Raw genomic sequence first — 14,395 nt, 5'->3', positions numbered from 1 at the left:
CCATCTCTTTCCTTAAATGAGAAATTGGTTCTCTCTCTGTGCCATGGAGCCTTTTACCTTAATTTGTGTTCAACTATATTCCCAAATACCAAGTACAAAACAATGATTTGGTTCAGATCTTGTTTCTCAGAGCTGTAACTTGAGAGTTATAGCACCATAAAGGAAGCAAATTACCCCAGGCTTCCAGGTCAAAGTGGTAAAACGGGCTGCTGCTGCAACAGCAGAATATGACTACGAGCAACCTCTCCAGCTTCTACTCATTAGCTTTGTTTTCATTCTGTGCCAGTTTAAAATGCTAAGAGAAGGAAAGCACAAGGAGACAGAAAAGAAAGGAAAATAGATTGTTAGATAGGGAATGACATGAAAGCTCAGCAAAATAATATATTTGCTTTATTCTTTTCACTAAGGGGGCAGGAGACATTCTAAAATAATCAAGACATCATCACAATAGCAACAAGAACTGCAGCTGATTGGGAGCAACTCTCAAACAAAGCCTTTGGTCTGTTTTCTAATCAAAGCAGATATTTGTTCTGGGTTACTGCATGTGCTGCCATTTAAGTAACCAATTTTGTGAAAAAGAAGAGTAATGAAATGAAATAAACTGAACTCTGAGGCCTATGTCTGGTGTACGTGGGCGCCTTTAGGAATGGCCGATGCACACAAACAATTCTCAGGGGTAGCCGGCTAATCATCTTTGAATGAATCCCTCCTCCCACACCTAGCAAAACTGTTGGTTAGATAGAAATCAAGGATTTATCAAGTCTGTACACTTTCCTCTTTGTCCTTTACTGAGGTGTTGCTTTTACTGACTACATGCTTCTGAAATCCCTAAATGCTTTTGTACCTATCTGCTTCTTTCACACCACCAGCTCTTGTATTATTTATTTGATGAGCACTGATTGCCTCCCTAGTACTATGTAGAACAAGTTGGGAGACAGAAGTCCTTGCCCCAGAGAATTTACTGTCTTAGGGTCTGGTCCAAAGCTTGCTGAAACCAATGGGATCTTTTCAGTTTAAATGATTAACAAAGCTTCTACTGGCATCAGTGGGCTCTGGATCAGTCCAACATAACAGGCAAGCAAGACAGACCAGCAGGTGTCCAGCACTATAATCCCCACATCATGATGCAGCAATGAGCGACGCAGCACTGAGGGATTAGTCGAGTCAGGCTTGTTCAGAAGGCTTTCCCTGAGAAAACCCACCCTTCCCAAGACCATTTCATAACAAAAACTTAGCTTATTATTAACATATCACTCAGCCTAACACAACATGTTTCATATCACCCTTAGCCTATTATGCTCTTAAAGAGAGAACCAAGCAAACTGACACTGAATTTACTCCAACCAGGAAAGCAAACATTTTGTTAAAATAAACATGTGTTCTACCCTTCTCTCCCACCAATCCTTCTAAAACATACTGCATAATTAATTCTTGGCAGAGGTGGGGAAATGCTTTAGGAAGAGCCTGGAACTTTAGTAACACCTTGCTGTTTGGTTAGATAAAGATCTGAGTCTGGGTCCATTGGTTTTACTGGGCGCATCTACATGAAATACTTAATGCCCATTGAACTAATTCTACTGCGCATTAGTGCGGCTGGCAAAAACTGTGCTAATGCACAGTAGATTAGTCCAATTCACACTAAGCATCACACAAAAAGCATTCATCTGCACTAATGTACAGTAGCACTGATTACAGGTATTAACTTAATGTGCTATAATTATTGTGCATTAATGAACATGTATATGTGCCCACTGGGTAGGAACTAGGAGCACTGAGAAGGAAGAAGCCTCAGTATCATTCAGGAGTGACTTCTGTTTCCATGCCAATACATAGAGTAATATTGATGGGTACCTCAGCCAGCTGGGAATCTCCACAGGATTTCTTGAGTGCTAAGGGAGTCCTGAGTCCAAAAAGAAAGATCCCAGAGGGCCCCACCAAAAGGCTTTAAAGAAATGAATTGTAGTGATGTAAGCATTCCATCTTGTCATACAGTTTGCACAAGTATAGCAGATTATATGTCACCATAGAAGTCTTCTTTCCCATAAGCGTGTAGCTTCCCATAGCCAGTATCCTAAGAAAGCTTCCAATAGATTAATTTCAATCTTGATGTGGAAAAACTTGCTACTTAAAATACCTAATTCTTTATATTTTTTGAGTACAGCATGGTATAAAGTTTAATGTGGTAAAGATCAGAAAGAAAGAAGGGGTTATGTTCAGCCCTGCTGGAATTCCACCAACTGTATCGGCCCCCACGCCAGATATGTATTTGACCCAGCATGCTTTGTTATTCAAAGCTGACCTTCTGTTCCCCGCAGCTCCTTTTTTTGGGCTTACATTGCCTCCACCTACACCATGACAGATTTGTGCCTGTAGGGCATCAACATCAAACAAGCATCTTTCCTGAGTATAAGTCCCTTTATTAAAAAAAAAAAGTTATTTCTGGCATATTGTAAGCAGCCTCCTTGACCATGAAAATGGTGTTTTGAGATCCGGAAAGCTCAATCGATACCTGACATAAGAAGAACCAGACTGCAAAGTTCATTTTCATTCCATTGGCAGGTCCTCAGGAAATGGAACAGCCTTTTGGTCTTTTGGCTCTGGAAGGACCCAGTCTTACCCTCTTGAAATAACTGACTGCCCCATCTGAAATGGAAATCAAAGGAAGAAAAATGTAAATGTAAGTTGTAAGCTTAACTTGGCTCTTACAGGGCATGTCTACATGTGCAATTAAGGTGTAGCAATACACTCTGCCACATATCATGTCAGAATGTATTGCTTCTGGGCACAGTGTTCGAATGGGTACTAGGGACTGTAGCACACTGAGCTGGGTTGGAGCAGCCCTAGCTGGCAGGGGGCTCTGGGGATTAGCCTACCAGCCCAGGGATGCTCTTGCCTGGCTCAGAGTACTGCGGAGGGCCAGGCACTGAAGATCCCTCGTGCCCCAGCCAGCCATGTCAGCATATTCACATGCATTACTGCAGAGTAAAAAACTCCATAGCAGAGTAGTCCTTGTATTTACAACTCTGCTGTGGAGTTTACTAGTTTCCTGTGACCTAGGGCTACATGTGTAGGCACTGAGATGTTTACTGCGGAGCTAATTATGCAACTCCATAGAAAATGTTTTATGTAGACATGCCCACAGAGGGGCTACTTCAGCTAGTGGTCTTATAAAGTAACACAATAATAATTTGAGATGGGTAAAAGGTTTCTTTACCAGAATATAGAAGCTGGATGGTGCGGTACTTTTAGCTTCCCAACGTTGCTGCTTGTATATGGGAAACTGACACTGAGAGGACACAAGTATGAGAAATCCCTCATGTGGCTTTTTACTACATGCCCAGGCACTCTTTATTTAAGGTCACCTTTTCATTAGAGAGAGCAGGCCATCTACAATATAAAGGTTGCTGCTGCTTTAATTACAGCAGGAGGAGTTTTTCTGCTGTCATAGGGGCAGAAGCTCTGTTGACAGAAACCTCCTCCAACCAGTAATGCTGCACCCACTCCAAGGGGTTTTGCTAGTGTCTTCTGAAATGCAGACAAGGGCTAAGATGGATTCATTGACTTACGGATAAAGGGACCAATACTGGATTTTCTCTCCTATCCCTGAGGTAAATCAGAAGTAGTTCTGTTGAACTATGTGAAACTGCTGATGTCAAACTGTAGTGAGCATGGGCTGCTAGCAAGCCCATTCCAGGGTCGAAGTCAGCCAATTCCACCTTACCTATGGTATGCATTCATTGTATGAATTACAATAGTCTTGAAGGAGATGTGAATCTCATTAATTGCTTTGGAAAGCTCTACAGTGAGAAAAATTAGCCTGTGAGGAGTTGATCAGTGCAACTAGTCAGAGTAACAGGTTGTTTTATATCAGACTTGAATAAAACAAAGGAAAGTCTCTTCCTGACAGCAGGGTTTATTTACAGCCTTTAGCCATTTAATTAACATCACAGCCTGAAATCTCTAGCCTTATTGTACCTTGCAGTCATACTACATCTCATCCAACTGAGATAAAGACCCAAATAGCACAATGTCCATGCATAATTATGAAGTCATATACACTAATGTCTGCTGTGTCCCTTTGCTCCACTCTGTACACACCAGCTGGCACCTCTTTAAGTCCATGTTCCTTGAAGTAACCTGAGGCATATGTCCTTCTTATGCAATACTTTAATGTCCCTCAGCCACCTTCTTTCAGACTAGAAGGGAGCCATGACAACTTGAAAGAATCATGGGGATTTGGATGCATTCTTTCCAATAACAGCACTGTGGCAGCGAGGTGCCCCCACAGGCTCTCGAGGGAGAGAGAAGAGAGGCCGTGGACCCCAGACCCTGAGAGCAAGCCCCCAGAGGGGCATACATACCTGCCGAAGAGCAGTGGGAGCAGGAGCCGCGTTCGCGGCTGCAGCCGCGTGAACCGGCATTACGCCGGCTGTGGCATCAGCTGTTCCTGGTGCGGGGAACAGCTGAGCCAATCCCAGCAGTCGTATCGGCCGCTGCGGGAAGGTTTAAAAATGCCGGTAGAGCAGGGAGAAAGGGGGAACCGGAGAGAGAGTATACTGGCTGGCAGCTCGTGCGGCGAACTCTGGCATGGAGAGGAGAGGACTCAGCCTGCAGGTCTCAAGCAGGCAGCTTGGGGAAGGGTTTTAAGCCTTCTGCAGTAGGCAGAGCAGGAGGCAGACAGAGAGTGCAAGCCGAGGCACTCTCTCAGTCTCCTGAAGCGGCTTGTGCTCAGGAGGCAAGGGAACTCCCTGCTTTTGGCAGGGGAGAGGAGACAGCTGAGGATCCAGGAGGGAGCTGGAATCAGGGGGATTGCCTTGCAGCTCCTTCTAACTCGGAGGAGTATTTTCTGTAAAAAAGAGAAAAAAGAGAAATCTCTCCAAGAAGGAGGGAGAGCGACCGGGGACAGGAGAACCTGTCTGAGGCCATCATACGAGGCCTGGAAACATCTAGAACGCATCACCCAGTGGCTGGCACGTGGACGGGGTGTAGGGGAGGCAGAGCCCCGTGGAACACCACGTCGGACGACCGTGAGTACCACCGCTTATTGGGAGGCCCATCCAAGATAAAGATCTCCACTGTAGATGCCTCTTAATGTGCATTTTAACATCCAAGTCATGGCAGGTGAGTTGAGGGGAGGGGCAACAACCCGATAGACTGGACGGAGAGAGGGCGCAAGCTCCACAAGCAGTGTGTACCCATGCTGACACGCTCTGCCTGTAGTGCTGGTAGAAGGGAAGTGAGGGAATATGTCCAAACTGTGGATGAAGCTCTGCAGAAGTCCCACAAATAGAAGCTGCTCAGGAGGTGAACTGGTTCTTTTGCCACAGGGAAACTGTGGCTGCATTTGGTGCTTCTGGATTTTCCATGGCAATAGTTGCTCTCTCAGCAGCTTTGACTGTCCTATTGGCACCAGTAGTTCCAATCGCCCAGAAAGGACTTCCACGCATCTACAACATCAGACACCTAGAATGTCACTTGCTCCTCCCCAGCCTCAGAAGACTGCTGAAGAGCCTTTGCAATTGATGCTGTTTCTTCCTGCCTGACCCCATAGGCAGAAAGCCAGGATAATATGAGGGGTAAATTGCACTCACTTTGCTCTTCCTGGGCACTTTCACAGGAACAGCAAGATGAGAGTGCAACTCCACCATGGTAATTGTCCTCTTGGCTACCTAATCTAAAGGTAGCATCTTATAACTATGTTGCTTTCCTTATAGTAAAAAGCAAGAGTGTCACTTTTACATTATTCTTCCATGACCTAGGAGGAAGATTGGGCTTGGACTGGATATGAGCCCAGACCCTGAGCTGAGCCAGCAGTAAGATCCTGGAGGCTGTTGAGGTAACACCTCCTAACCTCCAGGAGGCTGTTGAAGTAATATCTTCAGTATAGGACGGCTGCAGCTCCCGAGTGCCAGCACAGAAGAGAGAGTCTGGATGTTTGGGAACGGACTATGGGGAGGAGGAGGTCCCTAGGGGCCCAGTTAGTGGCCAGGAGCCCAGAGAGGGGCTGCGAGTTGGACTAGAGGGTCCATGAGCCCAGAAAGGGGGCAGAGTGTGGAGGTGCTGACTCTGTGGGTGCTTTGGGGCTCAAGCACCCACCAAAAAATATTAGTGGGTACTTAGCACCTATGGAGCCATGCTTGCGGAAGTTAAAAAAACCCCAACCTCTCCCTCCCCCCCGCCCTTGCTTTACCAGAAGCAGCAGCCTGTTACTTCAACCCAACTCTGCAGCCAGTAGCGGCCTGATGGGGGCTGGGGGGGGGGGACAGAAGGGGGCCATGGCCCCTAGGCACCGGCCTGGGCGGGGGGGGAGCACCAGCAGGGCCTTCAGAGTTCTTATCACATGACATGACATATCCACGACTGGGTGGTACATATTGAGGGTTATAGATTGTACAGAAAGGACAGGGTGGGGAAAAAGGGGGGAGGGGTTGCGCTCTATGTCAATGAGCAATATACATCGACCTTCATCAAGACGGAATCAAAGGACGAGGAAGTAGAAGGATTGTGGGTTAGGCTACATGGGGGGCAAGGAGAAAGGGATTTGGTGGTAGGGGTCTGTTACAGACCCCCACACCAAGGGGAAGAAATAGACTCAGGGCTCCTGAGGCAGCTCTCGGAGACCATAAAAGCTAAAGAGGCGGTAGTCATGGGGGACCTAAAACTACCCAGACATCTGCTGGGAGACGCAGACGGCAAAGTCCCACCGTTCATGCAGGTTTCTAACCTGTGTACAGGACCTCCACCTGACACAGGAGGTACACAGTCCCACTAGGGGGAATGCCATACTGGTTCTGGTATTGGCAACGTGGGATGACACGGTAGGGGACCTACAGATCGGTAGCCATCTGGGGGACAGTGATCACCTAATAATAGAATTCACCATAAGACGTCGAGTGGGTAAGGTAACTAGTAGGGTGAAAGTGCTAGACTTTAGGAAAGCTGATTTCAATGAACTCAGGCGATTAGTCAAGGACGCACTGCAGAGTAGGAGTTTTGAAGTGATGGGAGCCCAGGAAGGGTGGCTGTACCTTAAGGAAACGATCCTTCGGGCACAAAGCAAGACGATCCCGATGCGAGGAAAAAGAGGGAAAGGGGCCAGGAGGCTTCCTTGGCTGACCAGAGAAATCCAGGGCAGCCTAAGGGCCAAAAGGGGAGCACATAAAAAGTGGAAACAGGGAGAGATCACCAAAGATGAATATACCTCCTCTGCTCGCGCTTGTAGGGAGGCAGTTAGATGGGCCAAAGCTACCATGGAGCTGAGGATGGCAACCCAAATAAAGGACAACAAGAAATTGTTTTTTAGATATATAGGGAGTAAAAGGAAGGCCCAGGGAGGAATAGGACCCCTGCTAAATAGGCAGAAACAATTGGTGACAGACAGGGGGGACAAGGCTGAACTCCTCAACGAGTTCTTTGCCTCAGTGTTCCTAAGCGAGGGACACGACAAGGCTCTCACTGGGGTTGTAGAGAGGCAGCAGCAAGGCGCCAGACTACCATGCGTAGACCCTGAGGTGGTGCAGAGTCACTTGGAAGAACTGGATGCCTTTAAGTCGGCAGGTCCGGATGAGCTCCATCCGAGGGTGCTGAAGGCACTGGCCAACGTCATTGCAGAGCCACTGGCGGGAATATTTGAACGCTCGTGGCTCACGGGCAAAGTCCTGGAGGACTGGAAAAGGGCCAATGTGGTCCCCATCTTCAAGAAGGGGAGGAAGGAGGACCCGGGCAACTATAGGCCAGTCAGTCTCACCTCCATCCGAGGCAAAATCTTTGAAAAAATTATCAAGGCTCACATTTGCGAGAGCCCAGCAGGACAAATTATGCTGAGGGGAAACCAGCACAGGTTCGTAGCAGGCAGATCGTGCCTGACTAATCTAGTCTCTTTTTATGACCAGGTTACAAAACGCCTGCACACAGGAGGAGGGGTGGATGTCGTATACTTAGACTTCAGGAAGGCCTTCGATACAGTATCCCACCCCATACTGGTGAGCAAGTTAAGAGGCTCTGACTTGGATGACTACACAGTCCGGTGGGTGGCGAATTGGCTGGAGGGTCGCACCCAGAGAGTCATGGTGGATGGGTCGGTTTCGACCTGGAAGGGTGTGGGCAGTGGGGTCCCACAGGGCTTGGTCCTTGGACCGATACTCTTTAATGTCTTCATCAGCGACTTGGACGAGGGAGTGAAATGTACTCTGTCCAAGTTTGCAGATGACACAAAGCTATGGGGAGAAGTGGACACACCGGAGGGCAGGGAACAACTACAAGCAGACCTGGACAGGTTGGAGAAGTGGGCAGAAAACAACAGAATGCAATTCAACAAGGAGAAATGCAAAGTGCTGCACCTAGGGAGGAAAAATGTCCAGCACACCTACAGCCTAGGGAATGACCTGCTGGGTGGCACGGAAGTGGAAAGGGATCTTGGAGTCCTAGTGGACTCCAAGATGAACATGAGTTGGCAGTGTGACAAAGCCATCAGAAAAGCCAATGGCACTTTATCATGCATCAGCAGATGCATGACGAATAGATCCAAGGAGGTGATACTCCCCCTCTATTGGGCGCTGGTCAGACCGCAGTTGGAGTACTGCGTGCAATTCTGGGCGCCGCACTTCAAGAGGGATGCGGATAACCTGGAGAGGGTCCAGAGAAGGGCCACTCATATGGTTAAGGGCCTGCAGACAAAGCCCTATGAGGAGAGACTAGAGAAACTGGACCTTTTCAGCCTCCGCAAGAGAAGGCTGAGAGGCGACCTTGTGGCTGCCTATAAGTTCATCACGGGGGCACAGAAGGGAATTGGTGAGTTTTTTTTCACCAAAGCACCCCTGGGGGTTACAAGAAATAATGGCCACAAGCTGGCAGAGAGCAGATTTAGATTGGACATAAGGAAGAACTTCTTCACAGTTCGAGTGGCCAAGGTCTGGAACGGGCTCCCAAGGGAGGTGGTGCTCTCCCCTACCCTGGGGGTCTTCAAGAGGAGGTTGGATAAGCATCTAGCTGGGGTCATCTAGACCCAGCACTCTTTCCTGCCTATGCAGGGGGTTGGACTCGATGATCTATTGAGGTCCCTTCCAACCCTAACATCTATGAATCTATGAATGACTTTAAGTACTGCTACAAGAAGGATGGGTGGAGGGGAGGAGGCGAATGCAAGCATTAGTCCCGAGGCACTGGAAACCCATGGTATGTCACTGTCTGCAGCAGCTGTAAAGATTGGGAACTCCAGCAGGGCTTTTTGGTGCTTTAAGCTAAAGCTGATTCAATCAGCTATTAAATAAAAGTCCCACTAAAGCATTTGATCTTTACAGATACTGTAGAACCAGGCTGAAGTAACACACTGCCTCTTCTGGACATGTGCAGGGCTTGGCATGGGAATGTACTGAGTTAAAAGTAAAGCACCATTTTTTGGGTGCTTTTTTTATGTTTGCAAACACTCACCAGCAAAAAACAGTCAGTGCCTATGGCAGAGTTTGTGATCTCAGTCTGCAGGGCTGCCACACCTGCGGGCTGCATCTCAAGTAGCCTCTTCTCTTAAAAGCACCCTGTCACACTTATCTTTATCATTTTTTCCAAAATATTTTTATTGTGGTGTGTTAGATTCCTTTTTTCTTACAACAAGCTCTTTTTTAACTATGACTTGGAGATTACATATAGCATATGCATGAACTCTGGATCATAGACAATGCGTAAGTGTTAACAATGGTGGGGCACAACTCTGTGCTGCTGCTGCCACCATCCTTGCCCCTGCCTCCATCCCTGCTGCTGCTGGCCACTTGGCTCTAGCCGGGCTGCAGCCCTGTGCCCTGCCATCAGTGCAGGAATTGTATTGCCGCTGCCCCACCCCCACCCCCACCCCTGCTGTTACTGGGCTGCCCCACATCCCACTATCAGCACGGAATTCAGTGGGAGGGGGACACATGTCCCCCACGCTATCCCAATGCACTGTCTAGGCCCTGTATCAAACATGAAATTTACAGAAAAATGGTACAGGTTACGGTAAAAAGTGATAGTTTGACAGGCAGACACACACACACACACACACAACAGAATACACATTCAGCCTATACCAATGTGAGAAATATGTTGGAATCCCACTATATTGGTCCATAAATCAGCCCAGTACAACAAAACTGGGAAAATTACATCCTGTTTTGACTTGGCTGGTCTCATACTTGTGATGTCTTGTCTGAAATAGAATCTTTGCTCTGCCAATGCTTTAGAGCATGATTGTGAACCTTTTTTGGATAGCCAAAAGGCTCATGTATTTTAGCCAAGTGGTGAGAGGGCACTGTAAGTGGGTTTACATAAAAGATAGATACATGAAGCCAACCTAGAAGGGAATATGATATATTTTAGGGACAGTTTTATAGACTTTAGGAAGTAAGATCAGCTTCCTGTAGTAGCGGTAATAAATGCTGGATTACAGCATGAACGCTACATTTAAATTAATAACTGTCAAGTTTGGCTCTTAGATTTGCAGTGTCCTATAATTAGGGTCTTATGTTTAATACAATTATGTGGCTACAAAAATGTCCTTCCGCTGAAGTCTCCTGTTTAATTGGAAAGTTTTTTTAAATTCTTTTAGAACTGCATTCTAAATTCTAAGTTTATATTTTAGAAGATAACATTAGCCCTTACAGCTGCAGATGTAACCTGAAAGTAAACCACCATGGCACTGCTTGCCCTCTGTCTATCCATGAACTGAAACAATAGCTTTTCCTGTACAGCAGGACCACCCGCCTGCATCTGCTTCTGAGCCCATGGAAGTGTACTGCACAGCACCATTATTTTTTTCTAGTTGAATAATGAGCAATAACAACATTAAAGCAGGGAGTGCACATCTTCCACTGTTGTTGGAGAGACTGACAATACTAGGGCAAAATGCAGTGGAAGCAGGTAACTTGCTGTTAGGGTGAGTAAGGAAGCATAAATGGAATAAACTATTCCTCCTTAGCACCCTTGTACTAAAAGCCATTACCAGTTTCCAAAACATCCAACCTCAGATGATGCTGTGACCTTTAACTATTTCAGAACATAGGGAGTTTTCTATTTAACTAATAAAAGGAGGCATGATTCACCTAGAGGTAAAACTAAGTGGCATGCTAGCGATGATGAAATAACAGAGTTCAGACTTATAAGAAAAGGAAGAAATTGAGAATGAGAATTCAGAATAAGGATAAATTGGCCAAACTCCTGCTCCCTCACAAAACAAGACTTCTACAAGCTTAGTAAAGGGAAGCAATATCACAAGCCTTAGCAATGTTCATAGGGAGAGGACAGGATAATCAGATAGATATCCAAAATGTTTATTTACTAATGTGAGAAGCATAGGAAACAAACAAGAAGAAATGGAGATCATAGTACAATCATAAAATTATAATGTAATTGGGATTATGGAGACATGGTGGGATAGTCCACATGACTGGTGTACCGTAAGGAATAATTTGTTCAGAAAGGATAGACAGGGAAAAAAGGAGGAGGTATTGCCCTGTACATAAAAGTGATGCACATATGGTCTGAGGTATAGTAAGACATAGAAGTAAGATGTGGATGAGGCCTTTTTCAAAATAACTGATGGAAACTTCCAAATTACAGGACCTGGTTCTCATAGGGGGCATTTGCTGGAAGAGAAACACAGTAGTGCACAAACAGTCTAGCAAATTTTTGGAGTGTGCTGGGGTTAATTTTTTTCATACAAGTGATAAAAAGGCCAAATAGGGCAGAAGTTCTTCTCTACCTACTGCTTGCAAACAAGGAAGAATTTGCTGAGAATGTGAAGTTGCTGGATAACTTGGGTCATAGTAACCGCAAAATGACAGAATTTAAGTTGTAAGGAGAGGAATGAAGGAAAGAAGGAGCATAATAAAGACACTGGTCTTCAGAAAAGCAGACTTTAACAAATTCAGAAAACTGGTGGACACAATCCCCTGGAAGGCAAATCTGAGGGGAGAAAAGGAGACTTGGAGAACTGAGTGTACTTTAAGGAGGCCCTTTTAAGGGTGCAGGAACAAGCTAGCTGGATGCAATGGAAGAATGGGAAGTGCAACAGGACGCTACCCTAGATGAACAGCAATCTTCTTAATGAGTAGAAACTCAAGGAGAAATCCTATAAAAAGTGTAAATTTGGTCATAGTAGTAAGGAAGAGCATAAAGAATATCCTATGGGCCTACAGAGAGAAAATTATGAAGGGCAAATCACAATTTGAGGTGCAACTGACAAGGGACATAAAAGGCAATAAAACAGGATTATATACATGTAACAAGTAAGGGGAAGAGCAGATTCCATAGATCCTCTATGCAATGCAGAAGGCAATCTAGTTACAGATAATGCAGAGAAGACTGAAGAATTTAATACATATTTAATTTCAGTTTTCACAAATAGGGGCAGCTATTAACTAGAAGCTACAGTTAGCACAAAGATAGGGAACAAGATAAACAGCCTAGAGCGGTAGAAGAACAGGTTAGGGATTACTTAGCAAAGATAGATGCTTTCAAAGTCTTCAGGGATGGATGGGAAGGAATTGTCTGAGGTAATTTCAGAGCCATTGGCTATCCTCTTTGAGAACTCCTGGAGGTGGGGTGAGGTCCCAGATGATTGAAAAAGTGCTAGTCTTTAAGAAAGGGGAAAAAAAGAGGATCCAGGGAATTATAGCCTGGTCTGCCTGACCTCAAAAGATCACAGAGCAGGACCTCAAGGAATCTGTTGTCAAGCACTAGAGGAGAAAAAGTTTATCAGAAACAGCCAGTATGGATTTACCAAGAGCAAATCGTGCCTGACCAATATGATTTCCTTCTATGATAAAATGGTGGCAGGTTCTGTGGGTCGGTTTAAACAGTGGTTGACGCCAGTGGTGTCTGTGGGTGGTCTGTGATTGCCTCTGGCCACCACTGCTTGTGGTGTTTGCAGGTGGTCACCAACCACAGCTCAGTGCTCGCCACACCCTCTCTTACTGCCGACAGCACCACAGCTGGCTGCAGCAGCTCTCCACTTACTGCCGCTGCCAGCACTGCTGCCGCCTGTGGGAGCTTGCCGTGCCCCCCCAGTTTCTGGGGGCACATGGTGTTCATGGTTATTTAGTCTCCAGAGGAGAGGACTGAGGTGGGATTTGATAACAGTTGATTATAAGGAGGATGGAGATGGCATTTGGTGGTAGGTGACAGGACTAGGAGCAATGGCCTCAAGCTGCAGCAGGGGAAGTTTAGGTTGGAAATTCGGAGGAACTTTCTCATCAGGAGGATGGTCAAGCATTGAAACAGGCTGTCTAGAGAGGTTGTGGAATCTTCATTCCTGGAAATTTTCAAAAGCAGGTTGGACAGACACTCGACTGGGATGGTTTAGTCCAGGGCTTAGCAACATTTTTGGTCAGAGTGCCAAAACCCCCGCAACCTTCACTTGCAAGATGCTGTGCCACAGGCAGATGTTGGAAGGGGCGGGGGGGGGGGGCAACAAGGGGCCTGATCTTTGTTGTGGCAGCACAGCCCTGGCCCCTTCCTTGATGTTCACCCTGAGGTGCACGTGCACCTGCCACCAGCAACAAGCTGGGCTGGGGCTCAACAGAACCCAGCACGGCTGCATGAAGCCTTCCCACCACCTTCTGTGAGCAGCCTGGGTTCTGTGGCTGGTGGCAGGGGTGTGCCAAGAACCTGGCTCAGCTATGGCATGCTGAGCAAAATGGCTTCACATACCCTGCTCTGGCACGTGTGCTAGGGGTTGCTGATCCCTGGTGGAGTCTGTGACAATCTTGCCTTGAACAGGCGACTGTATTAGATGACATTAAGAGGTCTCTTCCAGCCCTACTTTCGTATCATCCTCAACTCAGGGAATTGATAGGTTGGGTATCTGGGAAGATTGGCTAAGAAAATCAAGTGCAACGAAGTTGGCAGCTATTGAAAAAACCCCCCAACTATACTGGCCTACCAAGCTGATACAGAGGAGAGATAGAAATCATAGTCAATATGATGAGCTCTACCAGGAAATGAAAATTAAAAAAAAATGGAATTGTACAAGAAATGGAATCAAAAGCATATTATGAATATAATGTAAGAACATCAGCATATAGGGAGAAGCTAAGTTGTAAAATGGGTTACAGCTAGCAAGAGATAAGAAGAGCATAATAGGTGAATTAGCGGAAGGGGAAGTATTCAAGGCCATCTTTGCTTTAATTCTCACAAAAGTCAATAATAACCAGATGCTTAACAATTTTTAAAATGGGGTAGGAATAGAGGGCAAGATACTTCTGTCCTGAGCCCAATTCTATTTAGTATGTTCATTGTTCCATCATCTAAGTACCATAATTAAAGAGGAATAAATCTAATTCTAGGATATATTAGGAAGGTGTCATATATAACATATAGGAAGCTTTAGCTGAAGTGTTATATCCAGTTTTAAGTATGACATTTTAAG

General features: G+C 46.1%; 2 long non-coding RNA genes across 2 annotated transcripts in view; one reads left to right on the top strand and one right to left on the bottom strand.

Annotated features, from left to right (window-relative positions):
• LOC132244507 (uncharacterized) overlaps nucleotides 1-14,395 on the bottom strand; it is a 78,237-nt gene that overhangs the window by 48,935 nt on the left and 14,907 nt on the right. Inside the window, exon 2 of the long non-coding RNA XR_009456026.1 lies at nucleotides 2,510-2,643. This is a non-coding gene — a long non-coding RNA (uncharacterized LOC132244507). The remainder of the gene's footprint in view (nucleotides 1-2,509; nucleotides 2,644-14,395) is intronic.
• LOC109285088 (uncharacterized) overlaps nucleotides 1-14,395 on the top strand; it is a 56,005-nt gene that overhangs the window by 29,677 nt on the left and 11,933 nt on the right. The window contains exons 2-3 of the long non-coding RNA XR_009456027.1: nucleotides 2,560-2,677; nucleotides 7,893-7,982. This is a non-coding gene — a long non-coding RNA (uncharacterized LOC109285088). The remainder of the gene's footprint in view (nucleotides 1-2,559; nucleotides 2,678-7,892; nucleotides 7,983-14,395) is intronic.

The sequence above is a fragment of the Alligator mississippiensis genome, chromosome 12 (assembly GCF_030867095.1).
Source record: "Alligator mississippiensis isolate rAllMis1 chromosome 12, rAllMis1, whole genome shotgun sequence".
Lineage (NCBI taxonomy): Eukaryota > Metazoa > Chordata > Crocodylia > Alligatoridae > Alligator > Alligator mississippiensis.
This window is presented reverse-complemented; position numbering and strand designations above follow the sequence as displayed.